Source organism: Elephas maximus, chromosome 23 (genome assembly GCF_024166365.1).
Source record: "Elephas maximus indicus isolate mEleMax1 chromosome 23, mEleMax1 primary haplotype, whole genome shotgun sequence".
Classification (NCBI taxonomy): domain Eukaryota; kingdom Metazoa; phylum Chordata; class Mammalia; order Proboscidea; family Elephantidae; genus Elephas; species Elephas maximus.
In genome coordinates, this window is record NC_064841.1 from 58,316,994 (window position 1) to 58,341,898 (window position 24,905).

The window sequence follows — 24,905 nt, forward strand, 5'->3', positions numbered from 1 at the left end:
TCCAGGCCTGCCGCATGGAAGGCAAGAATTCTACCAGCAACCAGTGCCCTTGTAGCCCAGCACTAGGAAGTGCTCAGTAAATATATGCTGAATGTTGAATGAATGAAGAAACAAACGAATGAATGATTGAATCCACTGTGCTTCTAGTCTACCAGGTAACTATTATAGTTTCTTCCATTTGATTGTCAGTCTGCTACTAATAGAGAGTCCATGCTCCACAGTAACGGTCTTTGACTCAGTTTCCTAAGCACAGTATGTGAACTGTGAGTTCTGAGCTTGTTCCTTTGTCTCCCCATTTGGACCCCTCCTAACAGGATGAGGAAACCCTGGTGCCATAGTGGTTAAGTACTACGGCTGCTAACCAAAAGGCTGGCAGTTCGAATATACCAGGTTTTCCTGGAAAGTCTATGGGGCAGCGTACGCTGTCCTACAGGGACTCTATGAGTCAGAATCAACTTGACGGCGTTGGGTTTTGTTTTGCTTTGTTTTTTCAGTAGGATGAATGGTAACTCTGAGATGTTTGGCTAGGGCGTGACAATGTTTTTGCCTCTGTTGTATACATGAATGAAGATAATTGCTTCTATAAATCCAGATGCTAAGATGCTCAAGACCACCATGGCTTTCCCCACAGTTGATATAGACTGGAGGGCTGTTTTCCAGAGTTCTGTCTTCTAGAAGTTGCTATGTTAATTTAAATGGGAAACCCCTTGCCAACATTAAGTTTGATGTTTAGACAGCACAGTCCACTAATCCTACCACATTTCCTTAGTCCAGGGGTTCCCAAACCTAGATTCTGTTAGAATCGCCTGGAGAATTTTTTAAAACTATGGTTCCTCTGACTAAACCCAAGAGATTCTGACTTAATTGGTCTGTGGCAAGGCCCACCTTCTGTAAATTTTAAAAGCTCCCCAGGCAATTCTATAGTTTATCCAGGTTTGAAAACTATTTCACCTGGTCAATTCACTCTGCCAGTCTTCTGGAGGGTTGCATTACACACTTTCTTCCCTCCTCCAGCCACCAATACCTCCTTACTCTTCCAAACTCTCACCAATCAAGAGATCATGAACTTACCTTCCCAGTATCACATTTACACACCAATAGCTGCATCCACTGCTCTGTCCAGGTCCCCATCCATGGAAAGCCCTGTACTTGGGCCCTCGGACCCACACCCCATTAATCCCTGCATTTAGCCCCTAGGTCCCACACGCTGTCAAACCCTCCACTTGGACCCTGGGACCCACACCCTGTCATCACTGTACCTGAGCCCTGAGTTCCACATCCCATCATCCCCACCATCTGGGCCCTAGGTCCCACACACTGTCAACAACTCCACCCAGGCCCTGGGTCCCACACCCCATCAACCCCTCCACCTGGGCCCTGGGTCCCACACTCTGTCAACTTGAGAGATTAACTTCTGCACATTTCCCTCTCTTCCTTGCATCATTATTTCTGCTTCTGTGCTGAATCCCTCTCATCAGCATTCCAACTGAGCTTTAACGTCTCTTGTCTAAAAAACAAAAGTCCTAGTCCCCACATATGAGTCGGAATCGACTCAATGGCACCCAACAACGGTCTCCACATCCTCTCCAGCCACTGCCTATTTCTCTGCTCCTTCTCAGTGTGAATCTCCTCTGAGGGGCTGTCTGTGCTCTCAGTCAGCCTCCAGCTCTTCATCGTTTGTTCTCTTCACCAGCTTCTCATCCTTAGTACTCCAATGCCCTGCTCTGCTCCTGGTCACCAGGAACCTCTGTCTGGCCAAATCCACTGGTCAGTTCTGAATCTGCACCTTAGTGACCTGTTTGGCAATCATTTTTCTCTTGGCTTCCAGATGCGCACACTCTCCTGGTTCTCACTTGCCTCCCTGGGCACTTGGCCCAGGATCCTTTCTGGACCCTCCTTCTCTTCCTAACCTTTAAACATCTTTGAGCCCTCTTCTCTATCTGTGCATGCATCTTATGTGATCCCACCCAGCCCCATATATTTCAATACCGTATAGCTCTGCACCGTCCAATACAGTAGCCATCAACCTCAGGTGGCTACTGAGCATTGAAATATGGCCCCAGTCTGAATTGAGATGTGCCATTAGTATAAATGCACATCGGATTTTGAAGACAAAAAAGCATGATAACCTTTCATTAGTATCTTTAGATTGATTACATGTTGAAATGATAAAATTTGGAATGTATTTGGTCAAATAAAGCATATTAATATTAATGTCACCTGTGTCCTTTTACTTTCTTTTTTGTGACTACTAGAAAATTACCCATTGCCAATGAGACAACTCCAACTCACAGCGACCCTACAGGACAGAATAGAGCTGCCCCATAGCGTTTGCAAGGAGCACCTGGTGAATTCAAACAGCTGACCTTTTGGTTAGCAACTGGAGCACTTAACCACTATGCTACCAGGGTTATGCAAGTCAATCTGTATGCCAAGCAAATAATCTGAGATGCTGGACTATACGAAGAAGAATGGGGCATCGGGATTGGAAGAAGACTCATTAACAACCTGCATTATGCAGGTGGGTGACACAACCTTGCTTGCTGAAAGTGAAGAGGACTTGAAGCACTTACTAATGAATATCAAAGTCCACAGCCTTCAGTATGGATTGCACCTCAACATAAAGAAAACAAAAATCCTCACAACCTGGAACAATGAGCAACATCATAATAAACGGAGAAAAGATTGAAGTTGTCAAGGATTTCATTTTACTTGGATCAACAATCAATAGCCATGGAAGCAGCAGCCAAGAAATCAAACGACACATTGGTTTGGGTAAATCTGCTGCAAAGGACCTCTTTAAAGTGTTGAAAAGCACAGATGTCACCTTGAAGACTAAGGTGCACCTGACCCAAGCCATGGCATTTTCAATCGTATCATATGCATGTGAAAGCTGGACAATGAATAAGGAAGACCGAAGAAGAACTGACGCCTTTGAATTGTGGTGGTGGCAAAGAATATTGAATATACCATGGACTGCCAATCTGTCTTGGAAGAAGTACAACCAGGATGCTCCTTAGAAGCAAAGATGGCGAGACCAAGTCTTACATACTTTGGACATGTCGTCAGGAGGGATCAGTCCCTGGAGAAGGACATCATGCTTGGCAAAGTACAGGGTCAGCAGAAAAGAGGAAGACCCTCAATGAGATGGATTGACACAGTGGTTGCAACAATGAACTCAAGCATAACAACAATTGTAAGGACGGTGCAGGACCAGGCAGTGTTTCCTTCTGTCGTGCATAGGGCTGCTACGAGTCAGAGCCGACTCGACGGTACCCAACAACAACAACAGCTAGAAAATTTGCAGTTATCTATGTGGCTACCATTACATCGCTGTTGGACAGCTCTAGTCTGCACATTGCTGACATTTCTATCTCTAGCCTCTCTCCTCTGAGGTGTAGACTGGCACATTTAGTGGCCTCCGTGACTCCTCTACCTGGGTCTCTAATGGTCACCTTAAATTTTGTATGTTCCAAGCAGAACACTCTTGCTCCACCCTTCAACCTGCTCCTCCTCACTCCAGTGTATCCAATCTCCATCCTCAAGTTTCTCAGCCCACACCCCAGCTATCATCCTCGAAAGCATTCTTCCCTCCTCCCTCATCTCTATCAGCAAATTCTGTCGACTCTGCTTGTAGAGTAGATCCTGATTCTTATCACTCCCACCATTATCCCTTACCTGGACCATCATATGACTCCAAATCATCTCCCCACTTCACTCTTACCCACCTACTGGCAAATCCACAGCAGGCAGTCACATTTTCCAAACAAAAACTTATATAATTCCCCTTCTCAAAATTCCAATGGCTTTCTTTACTACTCGGAGTGAAGTCCAAACTCTTTATTGAGGTCCGCAAGGTCCAAAGATCCATGCTCGCCATTTTCTCTGATCTCCTCTCCTGCCTCACTCATTCAGATCCAGACAAACTGGCCACCTTGCAGTTTCTCAGAAATGTTGAGGTCCTTCCACAGCCTCCACCAGCCAGAGTCCAGCAAAACTAGATTGTGCTCAGCTACCACCACTGACTGTTCTGACAGGGATCACAATAGAGGGCAGAGTGGGAGAAAAATGTAGAACAAAATTCAAACTCACAAAAAAAGACTGGGGAAGCAGACCCAAGATGGAGGAACAGACAGACGCTTCCGTGGAGCCATCTTTACAACAAAGACCTGAAAAAACAAGGGAAACAAGTATACTTGTGACAAGCTGGGAGCCCTGAGCATCAAAGGCAAGCTTAGACAATGAACTGAGGGGCAGGGGGAGGAAGAGGCCATCCACAAGTGGAGAGGAGTTACTGGACCTGAATCATGGAGAGCCCTCAGGCACCATTCCCGGAGCAGCGTTGGCAGCGGCAGCGGTGGGCTGGTCCTAGCATTAGGCCTGGGCCGCAGTTTCCTCTGGGAGAAGCAGCAGCCACACAGCCTGCTCACACTTCCGGAACCTGAGGAGAATGGCGCTCTCGGCAAAAGCTAAGTACTTGCGTATATTTTACCCTGCACCCCACCCCCACCCCCAACCCAGCTTCAGTGGCTGAATCCCTGGGCCTGAGATAGACACCGGTGAGCACCTAGAGCCATCCTCCTGGCCTTGGGGAAGGAAAAAATTTGCAACTGGGAAAAAGATAATTTGCTAGCTCCATTGACCGGCGAGCTCAGGACAAAAGCGGCTCCTGTCCAGGCATAAACCATCTGTGGACCTTGAGCACCTTTCAGCTCTGCATGGACCTGTGTGGGCCTATTTCAGGAGAATAGGCCCTTGTTGGCAAACTCCAACCATTTCAGCTGTGTGGTAGAGAGGTGGGTGTCTGACGTTTGACATTGCTTTGCCTATTAAACAAGGTCCTCACCTACCCACATCAGGGACCTAAGGACTGGTAGCTCCACTCAGGTCACTCAGCCACCCATGACAGGGGTCCAAAGATAACTGGTACTTCCCAGTCCTTACAACTAAAAACTTTGGGTGCCCATGGTCCCTCTGCAGAACCCACCCACCAGCATGCTCTAGGGAACAGAGACGTGTTTTCCTCAGAGACACCTGGGGGTCGGTTCTCAGCCCCCTGCCTTGTTCAGAGCGTGACCCCCTGCTGCAAGCAGATATAGGTATATACACCAATCACCCCTGCCCCTCTAAGACTGTAGGACAGAGCCTGTACTTGACATCAGCTACCTGGAATCCTGAGCTGAATTCATACAAGAAAACTGAATGGACTCTAGGACTGATATACCTGAAAACAGCTCTAGCCAGCTGGGGACAGGACACCAGAGCTATAAAGGTGAAAATAATCAAGCTAGCTCTCACTCAAGCAACCCATAGGGGTATACCAAAACAAAACAAAGCAAGCAGCTACGACACAGTAAGCAAGCATAAACTAATGCAATAACTTATAGATGGCTTGGACACAACAGTCAATATCAAGTCACATAAAGAAACAGACCATGATCACCTCAACAGGCTCTCAAAACAAAGAATCCAGGGATCTTCTAGATGAAAGTGCATTCCTGGAATTACCAGAGCCAGAATACAAAAGTTTAATATACAGAACCCTTCAAGACATCAGGAAGGAAATGAGGCAATACACAGAAGAAGCCAAGGAACACACAGATAAAGCAACTGAAGAAATTAGAAAGATTATTCAGGAACATAATGAAAAGTTTAATAAGCTGGAAAAATTCATAGACAGACAGCAATCACAAATTCAGAAGGCTAACAATAAAATTACAGAATTAGATAACTCAATAGAAAGTCAGAGGAGCAGAATTGAGCAAGTAGAAGCTAGAATTTCTGAACTTGAAGATAAATCACTTGGCACTAATATATTTGAAGAAAAATCAGATAAAGGAATTTAAAAAAATGAAGTAACCGTAAGAATCATGTGGGACTCTATCAAGAGAAATAACCTATGAGTGACTGCAGTACCAGAACAGGGAGGGATAACACAAAATTCAGAGAAAATTGTTGAAGATTTGTTGGCAGAAGACTTCCCTGATATTGTGAAAGATGAGAAAATATCTATCCAAGATGCTCATCAAACTCCACATAAGGTAGGTCTTAAAAGAAAGTCACCAAGACATATTATAATCAAGCTTGCCAAAACCAAAGATAAAGAGAGAATTATAAGAGCAGCAAGGGGTAAAAGAAAAGTCATCTACAAAGGAGAACCAATAAGAATAAGCTTGGACTACTTGGCACAAACCATACAGGCAAGAAGGCAGTGGAATGACATATTTAAAAAATTGAAGGAAAAAAATTGCTTGCCAAGACTCATATATCCATCAAAACTGTCTCTTAAATGTGAAGGTGAAATTAAGACATTTCCAGATAAACACAAGTTGAGGGAATTCGTAAAAACTGAACCAAAACTACAAGAAATACTAAAGGGAGTTCTTTGGCTTGAAAATCAATAATACCAGGTATCAACCCAAGACCAGAACACTGGGCAGAGCAACCAGAAGTCAACCCAGAAGGGAAATCCAAAATAACAAGGCAAACTTAAAAAAAAAAAAAAAAAGCCCAAAACTGGATAACGGCAATGTTATTACATAAAAGAAGACAACATTAAAATAATAAAGAGGGACCAAGAAATGTAATCATACACCTTCCATATGGCAAGGAAGATACGGCAATATAAAGAAATAAAAGTTAGTTTTAAATTTAGGAAAATAGGGGTAAATAATAAGGAAACCACAAAGGAGACAAACTATCCTACTCATCAAAATAAAATACAAGGGAAAAATACAGACTCAGCAGAAACAAAATCAACAATAACAAACATGAGGAAAGGACAATATATAAAGAAAATCTACTCAGCGCATAAAATCAAGTGGGAAAAAGAAACTGTCAACACACAAAAAAAGACATCAAAAGGATAGCACTAAATTCACACCTATCCATAATTACCCTGAATGTAAATAGACTAAATGCACCAATAAAGAGACAGAGAGTGGCAGAATGGATTAAAAAAAAAAAAGATCCATCTATATGCTGCCTACAAGAGACACACCTTAGACTTAGAGTCACAAACAAATTAAAACTCAAAGGATGGAAAAAAATATATCAAGCAAACAACAATCAAAAAAGAGCAGGAGTGGCAATACTAATTTCTGACAAAATAGACTTAAAGTTAAATCCATCAGAAAGGATAAGGAAGGACACTATATAATGATTAAAGGGACAATACACCAAGAAGATATAACCATATTAAATATTTATGCACCCAATGACAGGGCTGCAAGATACATAAACTCTATCAGTATTGAAAAATGAGATAGACAGCTCCAAAATAATAGTAGGAAACTTCAACACACCACTTTCGGTGAAGGACAAGACATCCACAAAGAAGCTCAATAAAGACACGGAAGATCTAAATGCCACAATCAACCAACTTGACCTCGTAGGCGTATACAGAACATTCTACCCAACAGCAACTAACTATACTTTCTTTTGTAGTGCACATGGAACGTTCTCTAGAATAGACCACATATTAGGTCATAAAGCAAGCCTTAGCAGAATCCAAAAGATTGAAATATTACAAAGCATCTTCTCGGACCACAAGGCCATAAAAGTGGAAATCAATAAGAGGAAAAGCGGGGAAAAGAAATCGAACACTTGGAAACTGAAGAATACCCTGCTCAAAAAAGACTGGATTATAGAAGACATTAAGGATGGAATAAAGAATTCATAGAATCCAATGAGAATGAAAACACTTCCTATCAGAACCTTTGGGACACAGCAAAAGTGGTGCTCAGAGGCCAATTTATCTCAATAAATGCACACATCCAAAAAGAAGAAAGGGCCAAAATCAAACAATTATCCCTACAACTTGAACAAATAGAAAGAGAGCAACAAAAGAAACCCACAGGCACCAGAAGAAAACAAATAAAAAAAATTAGAGCTGAACTAAATGAAATAGAAAACAGAAAAACAATTGAAAAAATTAACGAGACCAAAAGCTGGTTCTTTGAAAAAATCAACAAAATTGATAAACCACTGGCCAAATTGACAAGAGACAAACAGGAGAGGAAGCAAATAATCCAAATAAGAAATGAGATGGGCGATATTACAACAGACCCAAATGAAATTAAAAGAATCATATCAGATTACTATGAAAAATTCTACTCTAACAAATTTGAAAACCTAGAAGAAATGGATGAATTCCTAGAAACACACTACCTACCTAAACTAACACAAACAGAGGAAGAACAACTAAATAGACCCATAACAAAAGAAGAGATTGAAAAGGTAATCAAAAAACTCCCAACAACAACAAAAACAAAGCCGTCCAGACGGCTTCACTGCAGAGTTCTACCAAACTTTCAGAGAAGAGTTAACACTACTACTACTAAAGGTAATTCAGAGCGTAGAAAAGGATGGAATACTACCAAACTCATTCTATGAAGCCACCATATCCCTGATACCAAAACCAGGTAAAGACACCACAAGAAAAGAAAAATATAGACCTATATCCCTCATGAATGTAGATGCAAAAATCCTCAACAAAATTCTAGCCAATAGAATTCAGCAACATATCAAAAAAAATAATTCACCATGACCAAATGGGATTCATACCAGGTATGCAGGGATGGATCAACATTAGAAAAACAATTAATGTAACCCACCACATAAATAAAACAAAAGACAAGTATCACATGATTTTATCAATTGATGCAGAAAAGGCATTTGACAAAGTTCAACACTCATTCATGACAAAAACTCTCAGCAAAATAGGAATAGAAGGAAAATTTCTCAACATAATAAAGGGCATTTATACAAAGCCAACAGCCAACATCACCCTAAATGGAGAGAGCCTGAAAACATTCCCACTGAGATCGGGAACCAGACAAGGATGCCCTTTATCACCACTCCTATTCAACATTGTGCTGGACGTCCTAGCCAGAGCAATTAGGCTAGATAAAGAAATAAAGGGCATCCAGTTTGGCAAGGAAGAAGTAAAAGTACCTCTATTTGCAGATGACATGATCTCATGCACAGAAAACCCTAAGGAATCCTCCAGAAAAGTACTGAAACTAATAGAAGAGTTCAGCAGAGTATCGGGATACAAGATAAACATACAAAAATCACTTGGATTCCTCTACACCAATAAAAAGAACATCAAAGAGGAAATCACCAAATCAATACCATTTACAGTAGCCCCCAAGAAGATAAAATACTTAGGAATAAATCTTACTAGAGACGTAAAAGACTTATACAAAGAAAACTACAGTACACTTCTGCAAGAAACCAAAAGAGACTTACATAAGTGGAAGAACATACTTTGCTCATGGATAGGAAGACTTAACATTATAAAATTGTCAATTCTATCAAAAGCGATCTATACATTTAATGCAATTCCGATCAAAATCCCAAGGACATTCTTTAGTGAAATGGAGAAACAAACCACCAATTTCACATGGAAGGGAAAGACACCCCAGATAAATAAGGCATTACTGAAAAAGAAGAACAAAGTGGCAGGCCTTACTTTACCTGATTTTAGAACCTATTGTACCGCCACAGTAGTCAAAACAGCCTGGTACTGGTACAACAACGGATGCATGGACCAATGGAACAGAATTGAGAATCCAGACATAAATCCATCCACGTATGAGCAGTTGATAGTTGACAAAGACCCCAAAACAGTTAAATGGGGAAAAGACATTCTTTTTAACAAATGGTGCTGGAATAACTGGATATCCACCTGCAAAAAAAATGAAACAAGACCCATACCTCACCCCATGCACAAAAACTAACTCAAAATGCATCAAAGACCTAAATAAAAAATCTAAACCGATAAAGATCATGGAAGAAAAAAATAAGGATAACGTTAGGAGCCCTAATACATCGCATAAACAGTATACAAAACATTTTAAAGAATGTAGAAGAAAAACTAGATAACTGGGAGCTCCTAAAAATGAATCACCTATGCTCATCCAAAGACTTCACCAAAAGAGTAAAAAGACTACCTACAGACTGGGAAAAGGTTTTCAGCTATGACATTTCTGATCAGCGCCTGATCTCTAAAATCTACATGATACTGCAAAAACTCAACTGCAAAAAGACAAATAACCCAATTAAAAAATGGGCAAAAGATATGAATAGACACTTCACTAAAGAAGACATTCAGGTAGCTAACAGATATATGAGGAAATGTTCACCATCATTAGCCATTAGAGGAATGCAGATCAAAACTATAACGAGAATTCATCTCACTCCAACAAGACTGGCATTAATCAAAAAAACACAAAATAATAAATGTTGGAAGGCTGTGGAGAGATTGGAACACTTCTACACTGCTGGTGGGGATGTCAAATGGTACAACCACTTTGGAAATCGATTTGGTGCTTCCTTAAAAAGCTAGAAATAGAACTACCATACGATCCAGCAATCCCACTCCTCGGAATATATCCTAGAGAAATAAGAGCCTTTACACGAACAGATATATGCACACCCATGTTTATTGCAGCACTCTTTACAACAGCAAAAAGATGGAAGCAACCACGGTGCCCATCAATGGATGAATGGATAAGTAAATTGTGGTATATTCACACGATGGAATACTACGCATCGATAAAGAAGAGTGAAGAGTCTGTGAAACATTTCATAACATGGAGGAACCTGCAAGGCATTTTTTTTTTTTTTAAGGCATTAGGCTGAGTGAAATTTAGTCAGTTGCAAAAGGACAAATATTGTATAAGACCACTATTATAAGAACTTGAGAAATAGTTTAAACTGAAAAGAAAACATTCTTTTGTGGTTACAAGATGGGGGAGGGAGGGAGAGTGGGAGAGGGGCATTCACTAATTAGATAGTAGATAAGAACTACTTTAGGTGAAGGGAAAGACAGCATACAGTACAAGGGAAGTCAGCACAATTGGACTAAACCAAAAGCAAAGCAGTTTCCTGAATAAGCTGAATGCTTCGAAGGCCAGTGTAGTGGGGGCAGGGGTCTGGGGGCCATGGTTTCAGGGGACATCTAAGTCAATTGGCATAATAAAATCTATTAAGAAAGCATCCTGCATCCCACTTTGAAGAGTGGAGTCTGGGGTCTTAAACGCTAGCAAGCGGCCATCTAAGATGCATCAATTGGTCTCAACCCACCTGGATCAAAGGAGAATAAAGAACACCAAGGACAAAAGGTGATTACGAGGCCAAGAGACAGAAAGGGCCACATGAACCAGACACTACATCATCCTGAGACCAGAAGAACTAGATGGTGCCTGGCTACAACTGATGACCGCCCTGACAGGGAACACAACAGAGAACCCCTGAGGGAGCAGGAGAGTGGTGGGATGCAGACCTCAAATTCTCATAAGACCAGACTGAATGGTCTGACTGAGACTGGAAGGAACCCAGCAGTCATGGCCTCCAGACCTTCTGTTGGCCCAGGATAGGAACTATTCCCAAAGCCAACTCTTCAGACATGGATTGGACTGGACAATGGGTTGGAGAGGGATGCTGGTGAGGAGTGAGCTTCTTGGATCAGGTGGACACTTGAGACTTTGTTGGCATCTCCTGCCTGGAGGGGAGATGAGAGGGTAGAGGGGGTTAGAAGCTGGCAAAATGGACACGAAAAGAGAGAGTGGAGGGAGAGAGCGGGCTGTCTCAAATTAGGGGGAGCGTAACTGGGAGTGTGTAGCAAGGTGTATATGGGTTTTTGTGTGAGAGACTGACTTGACTTGTAAACTTTCACTTAAAGCAGAATAAAAATTATTAAAAAAAAAAAAAGACTCATTGATCTGACAGAGACTGGAGAAATCTGAGAGTATGACCCCTGGACACCCTTTTAACTCAGTACTGAAGTCACTCCCGAGGTTCTCGCTTCAGCCAAAGATTAGACAGGCCTATAAAACAAACAATGACACATGGAGTTCAACCACGTATACAAGACCAAATGGGCACACCAGCCCAAGGGCAAGGATGAGAAGGCAGGAGGGAGCAGGAAAACTTGATGAACAGAAACAGGAAACCCGAGGTCGAGGAGGGGAAAGTGCTGACAGATTGTATGGTTGGCAACCAAAGTCACAACACAATATGTGTATTAATTGTTTAATGAGAAACTAATTTGCTCTGTGAACTTTCACCTAAAACAAACCATTAAAGAAAAAAATTCGAGGTCCTGCCACGTGGCCTTTACCCACGGCATCTCGTTGACTGGAACACTCTCCTCCCCAGTCTTGTGCTCATGCTCTCATTTCATTGGTAGTGCAGCACCTGCTGGTCCACACGATGGGTCCTGGCTTGGCACCATCCCCTGATGATCATCTCCTGTCATGGATTGAATTATGTCCCCCCCAAAAATGTGTGCAACAAATTGGTTACGCCATGATTCCCAGTATTGTGAGATTTTCCTATATGTTGTAAATCCTGCCTCTATGACGTTAATGAGAGGGCCAGATGTGCTTTGCTGCTTGCTCGTCTGTGGGCATGATAGCTCTTACCACCTTGTCCAGTGAGCAGGGCAGCAGCAGGAAGGGTGAGCCCTCTTCACTGTTCACTGATTTAGCAAGGTGGCTGAGGCCAGGTGGGGTGGGTGCTGCCTGCCTCCTAATGTTGGTCTAGTGGCACTGAAGTGTTCACAGCTTCTTGCAAAATGGGTGGGGGTGTCAGATGGGGAGTGTTGCTGGCTTGCTTCCCACTGTTCAGCAGCTGGTCAAGTGGCAGGAGGTAAGGGGTGGTAGAGACCTGGTGTGGTGGCAGACTGAAGTGCCAGGGATGCTCTAGCCACAGCAGTGTAGTGTAGGCCAGCAGGAAGGGGGGAGGTAGCATATGGAGCTATGAGGGAGGGAGAAAAAATGAAAAGATATATAGAGAAAAAAGGGAGAGTGAGGGTGGTGGTGGCCAGCAGGCGAGGCGGGGCAGATCTAGGGACCAGCAAGAAGTGAAAGGAGATGGCATAAGGGGCTAGGTAGGTGGGAGAAAGAAAAAAAAGATTAAATAATGGTGGTGCAGTGGAAGCCACCAGGTGGGTTTGGGGCAGACCCAGGGTAGCAGCAGGCTGGTGTCATATTGGGCTAGGTGAGAGGGAGAAAGAAAAGGAATAATGAGAAAAGAAGAAAAAGAATAATTTAAAAAATGGTGATGTGGTGGGGGCCAGCATGTGGGGTGGGGGCAGCCCCGGGGCAGGGGAGAAGGGAGGGCAGGTGACATCTGGGGCTATGTAAGAGGGAGAAAGAAAAGATAGAAAAGAATGAAAAAAAAAAGTAGAGAAGGAAAAAAAAATGATGCATGGCAGGAGCTATCAGGTTGGGTGTGAGATGGACCTGGGGTGGTGGTGGGTCAGTGGCTCTCTAGACATAGTGGCATGGCGGGGGGTCAGCAGGAAGGGTGGGAAGGTGGTGTATGGGTGGGAGGAAGAAAGTGAAAAAAGAAAAAAAATGGTGGCATGGTGGAAGCCAGTGTGTATGGGCAGAAGGGACCTGGGGACCAGTGGGAAGGGAGGAGAGGTGATATATGGAGCTAGGTGGGAGGGAGAAAGAAAAGGCAAAAGAGAAAAAAAAAATGGGAAAGAAATGGCAGGCAATGGGAGCCACCTGGTGGGGGCAGGGTGAACCCAGGTTGGTGGTGGGCCCCTTGCTCTCTACCGGCTGTGGCATGGTGGGGGTGTATAGGACTAGGTGGGAGGTAAGAAAAGAGAGAAAGGGAAAAAAATAAAACAAACAAAAATGGCGGAATGACTGTATTCAGTGGGTGGGGTGGGGTGAACCTGGAGTGGCCACAGGCCAGTGGTTCTCTGGCAGAGGTGGTGTGGTGGGGGCCTTCAGGAAGTGGAGGAGGTGATGTACAGGGCTAGGTGGGAGGGAGGAAAAGGGCAGAAAAAGAAAAAAAAAAAAGCTTGGTAGCAGGAGGGGGTTGGGGCATGAGGTGGAGGGGTGGTGCTTGTATTGTGGGCCCCTGTGATGGGGGCTGCCAGACTAGAGAGGTTCTTGCTACTACTCACCAGAAGGGTGAGGGGTGGGAAAGCATGTTTCTGTGATTACCAGGTGCTCTGTCTCCTTTTGGGAGCTTCATGATGTTGCCTTCCCATACTCCCTGTCTGGGATCATTTGTGGCTGTGCTCCAAGATGGCGAGATGCTATGCTGAGTTAGTTGGCAGGGAACCTCCACTCCATATCGCTCCTCATTCTCTGTGTTCTGTCAGTTTCTTCTTCCTTTTGGTATTTGACCTAGTTCTTTATCCCTTCATTTGATATTTAGGGTTCCAGGATGTTTGTATCCGTTTTATTTAGTTTTTCAGGTCTTTGCTGCAGAGGGATGGCATCCTGTGGTTGTCTAGGGCACTGTGTCAGCTCCGCCTGCCCTGTGCTTTGAATTTTTTCTTGATACTGTGTATTTTCATTAATAGAATCATGATGAATCATGGAGTGTGTCTGAATTTTTGGCAGGTGGTATAGTTGTTTTTTTTTTTCTTGCCCCCTCCCACAAGTGTTTAGTGGCATGGATGAAATACCACTAATTATACCCCAGAGTCCCCACCTGGGTCTGTTGGTGCATATGTGTAACAAATAAATATTTTCAAAATTTCTATTTTCCTACAGAAAATTCAGACACCTCATAAAATACCCTGGAAAAACAGTAATTTGCAGCACACGCCTGTTTCTTCAGTGTCAAACAGTCATAAAGGCCCCTGCCTTGTAGCAGCACACACTACCAGTGATGCAGCAGCTTCCCAATAAACCTTCAGAGGCTGGAAGTTTCATGATTGCTATGTGCACCACCAAGCACGAAAAGGTTAAAGTGATAAAATTTAAGACCCACAAGCAGCCCTAGTTTTATCTCGAAGCTAGCCAGTACGAATCAAGCAGCTCCTGGGAAGAAGTGAATGAGTTCACCAGGTTCTCCAGTTCATTTCCCAGCCAGCACTGGCTCTGGAGAGCGCTTGCAGCTGTACCTCATGAGAACACGTTTGGTTTGTAGGTTGATCTGACTTGGCTTTGGAGCCCCAAGAACACAGTCAGCTTAATTACCACTGAGCGCTAGTCAGCATGGATTCACAGAAGTCCTCATTCTACATATGTATGAAGAAATCCATCGACCCTCATTTTTCTAGATAGTGCAATTCCAGACACTTCCTGTCTCCAAGAAGTCATGGCAGACATTGAATTCCAATAGTATGTGAAACTGTGGCTGGCAGCCAATAAAAGATGCTTTAAACCCCAACTCTCCCTTGATAGCACAGCAATTTGTGAGTAACCTAGCAGACGTCAGAATTCATTGAACTCTGCAGGCTAATCCTTGTTTTCCCTGGAGGCAAGAGCTGAAAAGAGGATTGATAACCCCACAGGAGTTCCTTCTTGAGTCAAACTCCCAGGGTGCCCTTACCCTGTGTCCAGAAAGGAGTATGATTTTTCCAGAAGACATAGAGAAATGCTGGAACACACTTGTTCTCTCCAACTGGAAGGCAGTGCCGTTTCTACACCTGCCTACAGAGAGGCAGATGGGGCTGGTGCCAACCGTGGGCCCCTGCCTGGCGTGGCACCTCAGGCCTTCAGCTGAAAGAGCCCATCTGCTCACCCAACATGGCCTTGCTGTCAAGTGTGCAGCAGGTAGTTTGTATTTCCTCTCTGCTGGGGATTTGTAATGCCTGCCGGCAGTAACCAGGACCTTAAAGGCACAGAGCCTTAGGAAGAGACAGGGCCTTGGCTTTAAATAGCAACAGAGTGAAACACTGTGTATTTTCATGAAGGGTGTTCCCTGGAGAAGGAAGCCTCCCAGGAGTAACTAGAACAGCACCAGCATCACCCAGCACCCCTGACAGGACAACATGACAGTTCCACTGAAGTGTGGGAACGGCTGTTCTGTTGTTATCATTAGACTCAGTGTGACTCATGGTCAGGAACGGGAAGAGCGGCAGTGATGTTGTCCTTCCTTTCCATGGTAAACAGTCTGAGTGTCTCTAGAATTAATTCCACGGTAAGGTTAGCAGTTGGTTCCACAGAATCACAGGCTGTTACTGCAAGAAAGAACTTTGAGGCCATGTCATCCAACGCTCTATATGTTTCACGATGAGACGCCTAAGCCCAGAGGGCCTGAGGGACTGCTCCAGCGCCACACGGTGAGTTGGAAGCAAAGACATGACTACATTTCCCAGTCCACCTGTACCCTCCATACCATGTCACCTTCCACACTGCCCCGAGGACACATGCACTCAAAGCCATGGTTGGTGCAACGACCACTGAGCTTCAGTATCAAAAACCCTGGGTTGGACTCCTGGCCTGGTCACTAACCAACTGTGTGACACTGGGCAAATTATCCCATCTCCCCAAGTCCTCGTCTTTAAATAGAGGCAATAAGATATCCCTCACTGGGTGCTATGGATTGAATTTTGTCCCCCCAAAAAAGGGTGTGTAGAATGGCTAGTCCATGATTCCCAGTGTTTTGTGATAATCCACCATTTTGTCATCTGATACGATTTTCCTACATGTTGTAAATTCTGCCTCTATGATGGCAGGTGGTTGGATGATGTTAATGAGGCAGGATTAGAGGCAGTTATGTTAATGAGGCAGGACTCAGTCTGCAGGATTGATTTGTATCTTTAGTCAATCTCTTCTGAGATATAAAAGACAGACATGAGCAGAGAGAAAAGGGAACCTCATATCACCAAGAAAGTAGAGCCAGGGCTGCACGTCCTTTGGACCCAGAGTCCCTATGCTGAGAAGCTCCTAGACCAGGGAAGATTGATGACAAGGACATACCCCCAGAGTTGACAGACAGAGAAAGCCTTCCCCAATAGCTGACACCTGAATTCAGACTTCTAGCCACCTAGACTGAGAGAGAATAAATCTCTGTTTGTTAAAGCCATCCACTTGTGGTATTTGTTATAGCAGCACTAGATAACTAAGATACTGGACATGAAGTGACATGGTGCACATGAGAGTGTATAGCATATGTTGGCAAAACCTGAGACTGCATATTTTGTACACATGTGTATTTTAGCACATAGTTTATAGGAAGGAAGAAAGAAAGGCCTGGAGATCTACTTCCAAAAATTAGCTAAGGAAAGACCTTATGGATCACAACAGGATACTGTCTGATATAGTGCTGGAAGATGCTCTCCCTAGGTTGGAAGCCACTCAAAATATACAGTGGCCAAAACAATGGACTCGAGCATACCAACAATCGTGAAGATGGTACAGCACCAAGTAACGTGTTGTTCTGTTGTACATAGGGTCACCATGAGTCGGAGTCAACTTAACAACAACTGATAACAAGTTCATGTACAAAAAAATAAACTAGCATGTCTACTTTGATTCTCAGACTGTCCTGTTCTGATTTGCACCTCTATTTTATGTTACCAAGATGCAGCCAAGATAATAATTTTCCTGCTGAAAATGACCTTGAGTGCCCTTTCAAGACTCATGTTGTCCAGTAAAGAGGGTGAACTGGCCTTCAACTGAGGAGATTTACAAGGTTGCCCTACACTCTGCCGTCCTCGGGTCAGGTCCCTGCCCACACACAGGAAGGGGAACGCCCAGCAGCTCAGCAGACGGGAATTTCCACGGCTCCTTGGAGCACCTTATCACAGCTGGTATCTTCTCCCACAGAAGGCCTGGTGGCAGGCCGGTGGCAGGTGGCAGATAAAGCACAGTTCTGTCCTCTTCACCCGGAGCTCCCTCCCCAGTACCTTAGACTCCTATTGCGGCCATAACAGAAATACCACAAGTGGGCAGCTTCGAGAACAGAAATTTCTCAGAGTTCCTTCCCAGGTGTTCCTAGGTTCTTGGCGATCCTTGGCTTGTAGATGGTCTTCCCACGTGTGTGTCTGCGGCCACTCAGCTGTGGTTATAACTCAGTTTAAGACCCACGCTACCCGGGTTTGACCTTATTAACATAACAAGAGAAAAAGTCTATTTCCAAACAGGATCACATCCACAGGTATAAAAAAAAAAAAAAAAAAAATACCCATTGCTGTTGAGTTGATTCTGACTCGTAGCAACCCTCTTAAAAAAAAAAAAAAAAACCTGTTGCCATTGAGTCAATTCCAACTCATAGCAACCCTATAGGTCAGAGTAGAACTGCCCCATAGAGTTTCCAAGGAGCTCCTGGAGGATTTGAACTGCTTACCTTTTGTTTAGCAGCCATAGCACTTAACCACTATGCCACCAGGGCCCTCTAGAACAGAGTAAAACTGTCCTACAGGGTTTCCAAAGCTGTAATCTTTATGCAAGCAAACTGCCACATCTTCCTTCCACGGAGCAGCTGGTGGTTTCAAACTGCCGACCTTTTGGTTAGCAGCCAAACGCTTAACCACTGTGTTACCAGGACTCCTTTCCACAAGTATTAAAAAACAAAATAAAACCAAACCCGTTGCCATCAAATCGATTCCAACTCACAGCAACCCTCTATGTCAGAGTAGAATTGCCCCATAGAGTTTCCAAGGAGTGCCTGGTGAACTCAAACTTTCGACCTTTTGGTTAGCAGCTGTAGCTCTTAACCACTACACCACCAGGGTTTCCTACACAGGTATACTCGTTGCCATCCAGTCAATTCCAACTCATAGGGGCACTATAGTGACCTTATAAGACAGAGTGGAACTGCCCCATAGGGTTTCCAAGGAGCGCCTGGTAGATTTGAGCTGCCGACTTTTTGGTTAGCAGCCATAGCTCTTAACTACTACGCCATCAGAGTTTCCTCCACAGGTATGTTGTTGTTGTTGTTAGGTGCCCCTCGAGTCGGTTCCCACTCATAGCGACCCCATGCACAACAGAACGAAACACTGCCCGGTCCTGAGCCATCCTTACAATCGTTGTTGTGCTTGAGCTCATTGTTGCAGCCACTGTGTCAATCCACCTCGTTGGGGGTCTTCCTCTTTTCCACTGACCCTGTACTCTGCCAAGCATGATGTCCTTCTCCAGGGACTGATCCCTCCTGACAACATGTCCAAAGTATATAAGACGCAGTCTCACCATCCATGCCTCTAAGAAGCATTCTGGCCGCACTTCTTCCAAGACAGATTTGTTCCTTCTTTTGGCAGTCTATGGTGTATTCAATATTCTTTGCCAACACCACAGTTCAAAGGCGTCAACTCTTCTTCGGTCTTCCTTATTCATTGTCCAGCTTTCACATGCATATGATGTGATTGAAAATACCATGGCTTGGGTCAGCCACACCTTAGTCTTCAGGGTGACATCTTTGCTCTTCAACACTTTAAAGAGGTCCTTTGCAGCACATTTGCCCAATGCAATGAGTCTTTTGATTTCTTGACTGCTGCTTCCATGGCTGTTGATTGTGGATCCGAGTAAAATGAAATCCTTGACAACTTCAATCCTTTCTCCATTTATCATGATGTTGCTCATTGGTCCAGTTGTGAGGATTTTTGTTTTCTTTATGTTGAGGTGCAAGCCATACTGAAGGCTGTGGTCTCTGATCTTCATTAGTAAGTGCTTCAAGTCCTCTTCACTTTCAGCAAGCAAGGTTGCATCATCTGCATAACGCAGGTTGTTAATGAGTCTTCCTCCAATCCTGATGCCCTGTTCTTCTTCATATAGTCCAGCTTCTCAGATTCTTTGCTCAGCATACAGATTAAATAGGTATGGTGAAAGAATACAACCCTGACGCACACCTTTCATGACTTTAAACCAATCAGTATCCCCTTGTTCTGTCCGAACAACTGCCTCTTGATCTATGTAAAGGTTCCTCATGAGCACGATTAAGTGTTCTGGAATTCCCATTCTTCGCAGTGTTATCCATACTTTGTTATGATCCACACAGTCGAATGCCTTTGCATAGTCAATACAACACAGGTAAACATCCTTCTGGTATTCTCTGCTTTCAGCCAGGATCCATCTGACATCAGCAGTGATATCCCTGGTTCCATGTCCTCTTCTGAAACCAGCCTGAATTTCTGGCAGTTGCCTGTTGATATACTGCTGCAGCCATTTTTGAATGATCTTCAGAAAATTTTGCTTGCGTGTGATATTAATGATACTGTTCTATAATTTCCACATTCGGTTGGATCACCTTTCTTGGGAATAGGCAGAAATATAGACGTTTATTTATTTATTTTATCCACAGATATAGGGGTTAGAATTCCAACCCATATTTTTTTTTGCAGGGGTTGCGGGGGGATAAAATTCAACCCATAACAGGCTGTCAGTCCAGAGTGGAGGTCAGCTTCATGCCACTCTGGTTGACCGAAGACTCATGTCCCTCCTGAAAGACACCCATACAATTGGCCCTTTTTGGCCAGAGGTGTGGACTCTGGCAGGCCCCTCACTCCCCTGGAGACAGGTGCTGGGCCACGGAGCAGCAGGCAGGGAAAGAGTCTGGGAAGCAGCCCGTTGTGGACCTGGGTGATTGGCTGTAACTCTCTCATCAGGAGCATGAGATAAAGCTACATGAGGTGCCTAGCTCAGCACTGGGTACCTAGGTGCTCCACAGGAGAGTTACTCAGTCTACTGCATTTTCTCTGGCTCCTTTCCACTTCCTGCCTGCCTTTCTTTTCTCCTCAATCAAGAGACAGGAAAAGCAAAGGGCGGGCAGGCCTCCAGAATCACAGGCCACACTGTAAATGGGCCTGTCAGTCATGAGGTAGCTCAGTTCTCCTAGCGCCTTCATATTCCCTTGTGTGCAAACCATCCTTCGTGGCTTCCTTCAAACACTCTCTGAGCGCGGTACTACAGGTGCTGACAGGGTGGCCGTGCTGTGTTGCTCATGCCACTGCTTGTCAAAATAGATATCTGTGAAGGGAACAGTGTCCAGAGGCCTGCGAGTTTGTGTGAGTGAGTGGTGTGTGTGTGTGTGTACGTGTGTCTGTGTGAGAGAGAAAGCATGTTGTATGTGAGTGTGTGTTAGTGAATGTGTGTAAAGTGTCTGATTTTAGCTAAATGACAGATTGGCTCATAAAATAAAGACTATCGCCCATGAGTTCTGTGCTCCTCTTAAAAAAATCACCTACATGAAACTAGTCAACACTTACTCTAAAGCAAAGACGAGAAGGCCAGGGGCAGGGAAACTAGATTATTGGAAACAGAATAATCAGAACAGAAACAAGGAGAAAGCTGACACACTTTGTAAATTGTAACCAGTGTTAATGAACAAATTGTGTAGAAATTGTTAAATGTTAAGTTTGCTATGTAAGCTTTCACCAAAAACGTAATAAAATATTATTTTAAAAAAAGTGTGATTGAATGGGAGTATATGAATTATGTGAGTATGTGTGAGGGTATGAGTGTGTATACGTGTGTGGTATGTGTGTAAGTGTATGACATGTGTGTACATGTGTGGTGTGTGTGCATATACGAGTGTGTGAATGTGTGAGTGTGTGTATGTGACTGTGTGTGAGTGCGTGTGTATGTGTGTGAGTGTGTGTGACTGGTGGGAGGGAGGCCGGGCGAAGCAGGTAAATCGGTCAGGTATCTGCAGGTTAAAAGGCGCATGGCCAGACTGTTAAGAAGGAAGGGTGAAGACGGTAGGTTTCCATTATTAGAGCAATAAACAGCGTGTGAGTTCCCATCCCCAGTCGTGCGTGTTTATTTCCACTGCTCTTTGCGAATGAATTCCCAGGTAATCATAAACCACCCCGTCTTGGAATTGGGGTTGAGCATCCCGGCAGCCCAGCTCTTTCCTCTCAGTTCTTCAGCGGGGGCTGGGTGGGCTTCCTGCTCCCTGACTGCATCTCGGATCAGCTCCGGAACGTGCTGGCACTGCATGGCTGTTCCCAGGCTTTTCCTGTCTGGGGGCAAAACCCAGTGTCCATGGAAGTCTCACCCCTCTGTGATTAGGCTGACAGGCATGACGGTGGGCTTCATACCATAAAGCTGAGGGGCTACATGGGGAGACAGGCCCATAGGCTCTATCCCTTCGCCCTCCCCTGCAGCTTGGCATGAAATATGGATCACAGAACTCGTCGTCTTAAGAGAGAAAAGGGCATGTTAGTTGATTGCTTCATTCTACTCACTAGCCAGGCAGGAGTGGGGGCAGAAACCTGCTCAAATAAGAAGCCAAAAGGCTTGCCTTCCAAGTTCCGCCAGATTGTTAGCTTCCCTAAGGATTTTGGGGTTTTTAAAAAATTTTGAACAGAAAATAGTATTTTAGGGCTTGTTCAGAAATGTGTAACTTGACTATTCTCACCAAGCATTTCCTTACTATAGTATGTGATTAGTTCTACTCCTTGGGATTTACCAAAGTAAATAATCCTAAATACTGAAAAATCTACATCATGACTATGCTTATTATAGCCCTATTAGCATGAAAAAACAGGAAACCCTTTAAATATTTAATGATAAGGTAATGGTTAGATAAACTGTGTAAACCCCCTATAAGGAATATTATTTAGCCATTACAAATGATGGGAAAATGCTAAGTTCAATGAAAAAATCAGGATACAAAATGAAACCTTGTCTGTGCAACTGTGAAGATACACAAGAAGAACTACCATAAAACAAACAAAGAAAAAAACTCATGGTAACCCCATGTGTGTCAGATCGTGCTCCATAGGGTTTGTTTTCTTTTCAGTAATATTTTATTGTTTAAGGTGAAAGTTCACACAGCAAATTAGGTTCCATTTAACGATTTCTACACAAAGTATTCAGTGATACTTTTTTACATTTTTCACAATGTGCTGTCATATTCATTCTGTTCTGGTTGTACTATTTCCAGTACTCTAGTTTCCCTGCCCCCTTACCTTCTCATCTTTGCTTTAGAGTAATTGTTGGCAATTTGGCCTCATATAGAAGATTTTTTTAAAGAAGCTTATTACTTACGGGTGATATTCTTTATTTGATGAGCCAACCTATTATTTAGCTAAAAGATGACCTCAGGGGATAATTTCTGTTTAAGGTTTAAAGAGTATCTCAGGGTGATAGTCTCAGGGAGTCCTCTACCCTCAACCAGTCCAGTAAGTTTGGTCTACATTTTTCTTCCATTCTATCAGGATTCATGTACTGTGGCCCTGATCAGAAAGAGTCTATAGGGTTTTCAATGACTGATTTTTCAGAAGTAGATCGCCAGCCCTTTTTTCCAAGGTGCCTCTGGGTTGACTTGAAACGCCAACCTTTTGGGTAACAGGTGAGCACTTAGCCATTTGCACCCTGCAGGGACTCCTTAAGACTTGCTAAAATGTTAACAGTGATTGTATAAGGATGCCAGGATTATGCACCCTTCTTTTCTCTTTTCTGAAGTTTCAGTTACATAATCATATTTTATAATGGAAAAAATATGAATATAACTTTTTAAAAGAAAAAACATTCCACTGATCCAATAAGACATTTTGTGCTTCTAGAGCTGAGAGGAAGTTACCTGGCTTGACTGAAATCCGTGTGGGGAGGATCGGTTGTTGAGGTGACTGAGTGTGAGTCACCATGAGCCAGCCCAGTGTGAATCGTGTGAAGTAGTTGCTGTCATTCTAGGTGGTATTAATAAAAGTGTGGTGTCTAGAATTCCTGCTGCTCTCTGCACTGGCTAGGTAGCACCTGGAGTGTCCCATCCAGAACTGCATGGTAAATCAGAAAACATCTAGCGGAGAGAGATTGGGGCCAAGAGAAATCAGAAACACCTAAGGACCTGTTGGAGGAGATGGGCATGGATAGACTAGGGGAAAAGATTTAGCAATAGCACACTGGTTATCCTCAAATATTGGGAAACCGGAACCTTGGTTTATTCTCACCATCTTATCCCTGCTCACGGGGAAGTCGATATCTTTACGTAGAAGTGACTAAAGGAAATGTTTTTGCCTGACCCTCTTCTTCATTTGCTGTCCGGGTTCTGATTCTTTTGTGTCTCAGGCATGGTTTCATACCCTGGGCTAGTTGACCATGGAATACCAACTCTTTACTTCAGGGTTGCTTTCCCAATTGTAGACGGAATCCTTCCTTTGTACTGTATTTTTATGCACATAATGTGCACCTTCTACGTTTGTTTGACAGCCACGCCCCCAATGTATTTTTATAAGCGCCTCTATGCCAATTTTTTAACATGTTTTTGTAAAAAAAAAAAAAAAAATCAGCATAAAGTGCTTAGGAAAATAACTTATGGGGGGGAGGGCACAGTTGGTAATCAAATGTAGAAGGATGAGCATTATTTATGTGAAAATACAGTAATTACTTTAGTTCAGATAGTTCCTTATCCTTATTTCTATATAGTTACTGCTGTTCCTATGTTGCTACTGCACAGAGCCATATTATGCTAGAATGTTTCTCTCATTCATGCCACAAATCTTTAGTGAGCACTTACCACATGCCAAGGAGCCCTGATGGTGCAGCGGTTAAGCACTTGGCAAAAGGTGGGCAGTTTGAACCCACCATCTTTCTTCAGAAGAAAGATGTGGTAGTCTGCTTCCAAAAGAATGTACAGCCTTGAAAGCCCTAAGGGGCAGTTCTACTCTGTCCTATAGGGTCACTATGAGATGGAATCGACTCGACAGCAACAGGTTTTGGATTTTTACCGCATGCTAGCCTTGATCTACATAATGGACATGCTAACCAGTTGTCCTGGTGGAGCTGACTCCAACTCATGGCAACCCCCTGTACGTCAGAGTAGAATTGTGCTCCATGTGGTTTTCAATGGGTGATTTTTCAGAGATAGATCTCCAGGACTTTCTTCCAAGGCAGCTGTAGGTAGACTCAAACCTCCAACCTTGCAGTTAGCAAATGAGTGTGTTAGTCATTTGTGCCACCGAGGGACTCTGGAGTGAGCTTAGGGAGACCCGTTTTCCCCCATCTCAGCCTACAGTGGTCTGCTGCAGCGGTCAACCATCTGGGAATCACTTCTCTCACTCCACTGCAGTGAGGTGGTAGGTGTAAGAATTTGGGTATGAAAAGTATGACTTCAAAGTGGAGTACTAATTGGAAAATTGATTACCTCTAAGTTACTTTCGTTTCATTATCATATAGACTTTCTGAACATGGCAGTCTCAGGCTTCCTTGTGATGGCTCAGGATGTCAGTTACGTTTTTTGACAGAACATATAAAAATATT